The following is a 3,876-nucleotide window of genomic DNA, read 5'->3' on the forward strand; positions in this document are numbered from 1 at the left end:
AAAAAAAATTGTTATAAAAATAAAAAAATTAAAATCCATATAAAAATAAAATTCTTATTTTCCCTATTTTTTATTGCTTTTAATCAGTAGGGTTTGTTTTAAAGTTTGATAAAATAAATACATTACATTTTAAATAATAAAATGATTGTATTATATTTTGAACGAAAAAAATAATTAACTATAATTGTTCGATTTTTTTTGTAAGGGGTAGATTTCATAAGGGTTGAAACTTATAAATAAATAATAAAAAATTAAAACAGTAAAGAAATCTTAATTTAATAACACTATATGATTAAATTATTCCAAGTTGTTGAATAATATTTTTCAACATTATTTTTTAATGATTACTGTCATAGGGGGTGGTTTTTAGGGATTGACAATTTTCAATTCATCATAATTATCTACTTATTCAAAGATGATTTCAACCTATTACACACTCGAATCTACAATTCTATAATTATTTTCGAATAGGGGTAGTTTTCACCCCCAAAATATAAAAAGCAACTCCCGGCACTGGGTTAACTTTGAAGTATAACCTAAATCAAAATTTTGGTGCAAAACGGTGCTGTTTTTGAAAATTAAACAGTGACGCCGTATTTTACTTTGAATTACTGGATTATAAATAAAAACGAATCAGACCTAAGAAAAAATGTTTGAAATTAATCCAGCTACCATCTGTTAAAGTTTGTCATAGAGATTGTAGAACACCCTGTATACCTTTCAGTCTAAAAAGATTCTATGGGTGCCTTGTTTACTATCCATTTCCCACCAAACATACTTTCCAAATATTCTGGTCACCAGAACTCTACAACTATTTCCTAACAGTCATCGTATCTAGCCAACAAATCTCGTAACCACATAAGGATAACAACTAATTAAAATATTGCATAGTAATTAAATTACCTTAATTGTTAATCCAGTTCCTACATGAAACTGCATCTGTTGAAGGACGGCACAATAAATATTTAATTAATTTAACGACCCACCAAAATCTATTTGTTTGTAAATTGTTTCACCACTAATTAATTACTGGAACTAGTGCTTTGCTCCAATTCCAAATTGATGGTTAACCTTTCGACATTTTTAAGATGCCTGCGACTCAAAGGCGTGGACCGGAAGTCAGCAGTACAAAGACAGGGTCGTCTCCTTTCAATTCCTTCAATTTTTATGCTATTCGCCAACATCTACCACCACATAAGCAAACGTGAAGGGTTTCTGGACGCTAATGGGGCCTGCCGAATAATAATGTACCGCACCCTCTTCCGCACAAGTCTTCGACTTCTTGATCGAACACTGTTAAGACGAAAAATAGATATATTATTAGAATTCCATGTTCCGTTCCGATTTATTTTTGTGCAATCACGACAAAACTCGAGATTACTGAAATTGTCGCTAAAGTCATATTTCTAGATAAATGAATTGTACCTCGAAATACTAAAACAAATGACAATCTACGAGGAAAAGATAGCCAGACCATAGAACAAATTATATTAAAAATAATTCAAAATAATAGTAAATACATCAGAAGAGCTTCGAATTCCGTCAAAATTCCTCCAATCGACTTTGGTATCTCTCAGAAAGCACCCACACCGCTATAAAATACTTCAAAGAGCATCACAACGGCTTTAGAAAGTAGAACATCTTCATAAACAACTTTTGTTTCTTGCAAAACTAGCTTCAAGACAGGTAAAGTTACATTCTAAAACGTTGTAACGCAGTAATAGGAGCTGCGGAAGTTTTTTAACGTAGAGGCCGCCCCTGGAAACGAAGCATTCGGTCCGGCGTCTCCCGGTTGATAAAGTATATAATCTTTAGAGCCGGCATATAAAATAATCAGTACTTTGGCCGGGCGAAATGGGTTTATTGACACAACTCTTTGAGGATACATAAACCTCGAAAGATACGCGAACCGTTTAATCCCTCAATGCGTTTTATTTTCCGCTAATTATAGCATGTAACCAGCAGATTTACATTCTAGGAAGTAAATCCAGCTAGCGCAGCCACGAGAGACGTATAAAATGTATCAAATTGGTGCGAATAGGACGGGCGGCGCACCAGGCAGACGCTTTGTAATTTTTTCATTCATTCCACTCGCCTAATGATGACACGGGAAAAGACTCACTCGCCTTAGATTTTATCCATGGGATTCCCTAAAAGCGTTTCTGCGGCCAAAGCGATTTTGTTTCTAAATTTGAAAATAACAATGGTGTGGGTATATTGCTTAAAGTTGAGACATGTTGTAGCAGATCTTTATCATCCTAAAACTTCTTTCAAGTTGTCTAAAACATGATAAAAGTATCTAATCCTAGCGGACTTTTAATTGGTTAATAAGTTTGATAAATCGTTTTATTAAAATTTAGTAAAGTACTTTGTGGAAACATTCCTTCTGAATTTGAATTCGAGTGAGATTATGAACGATAACGTAGACTAAACAAATTAAATTTTTATTCGAAAAAAGTCCTATCCGCGAGATTATTGTAAAATTGTCCAAAGGAACATAATACAAGACATCTATCGTCTCGTGAGTCAAAAACTTTTATTAGCTAAATTTTCTATTTAAACAAATACCTGCGGAAAACAGTTTTTTCACTTTGCATGGAAAACCAACAATTTTAACGAAAAGTGACTCTGAGACAGCTTGTAGAAAATAAAATTATTTACAAAATGAGACTTGTTAAATTAAAATCAGTTAATAAACAAAAAAGTTATTGCAAAAAAACAAGAAAAGTGCCAATTTTTTAATATATTTATAACTATCGCATTTATTGTTAAAATTTTATAAAACCTATGACAAGTTGAGGGTTTTGTCATACTTCAAAAGTGGGCGCTGTAGGTGCAATAGTTTTCGCACAATTCTATTTGTTTATGCGGAGGCTCCAAAAATTATGAACTTTAAGTCTCTGTACAGGCGTTAATTTTCAACCAAACATGATTCTGAATGCGTCATTGTAATCTTAAAGACGCAATTAAGCGACCTATTAAAAAATATCACGTTTTTTTGACATTAACATTCTCAAATTGTGCATTAAAAAACCGTGCGTTTTTCGCTTATAAACAATTTGAATAACATTGTTGCTATTTATGCTATCTCACCGAAAATAGGTGCAATGGATAGCTGGCAAAAAAAATACAGTTATAAATAAAAAAGTACCCTCTACGACCAACAGGAGCCAAGATAAGATTTTTTTTTAAATCGTGCGCAATTGTTTATAAATATTAAGATTTGAATTTTTCGCAAAATAAAGTTTACGACGTAAATTACGATTTCCCGTGAATTGCATTGAAAAATGTGGAAAATTATCGACTCACGAGCCCATAGGTACTCGCTGAGTAAACTGTCCGGCGGCCGGCGGCGTGGTGGTGGAGGAAGCTCGTCCAAGCGGTCGCGCGGGCGAGAAAAGTTAAATTCAAAGTTCAAATAAGTGCGCGCTGTACATTTTGCAATATCTTGGCTTCTATTCATCGTAGACTTATTTTTTCTTTATACTGGGGTAGCTCGACGAAAAAATAACAATGAGCATATTTACGAATTCGTAGAATAGCCCTGAACCCCAGAAAAAATGCATCTTTTATACTTAAATTTTTTTAATTTACAAAAATGTCACAAAAATTATTGTTAAACGAAATATTAATTAAAATTTCAATTTCGGAATTATTTTACTATTATTAAATAAATAAATGAAGCTATCGTTCATTTAAAAAGTTATTTTTTTACATATTAAGCCAAAGTAAACTTATTCAATATTACTTACACTTATTTGTTTAAATAGAAAAGTTAGCTATTAAAAGTTTTTGACTCACGAGACGAGAGATGTCTTGTATTATGTTCCTTTAGACAATTTTACAATAATCTAGCGGATAGGACTTTTTTCGAGT

Source organism: Anoplophora glabripennis, unplaced genomic scaffold, assembly GCF_000390285.2.
Source record: "Anoplophora glabripennis isolate ALB-LARVAE unplaced genomic scaffold, Agla_2.0 scaffold354, whole genome shotgun sequence".
NCBI lineage: Eukaryota > Metazoa > Arthropoda > Insecta > Coleoptera > Cerambycidae > Anoplophora > Anoplophora glabripennis.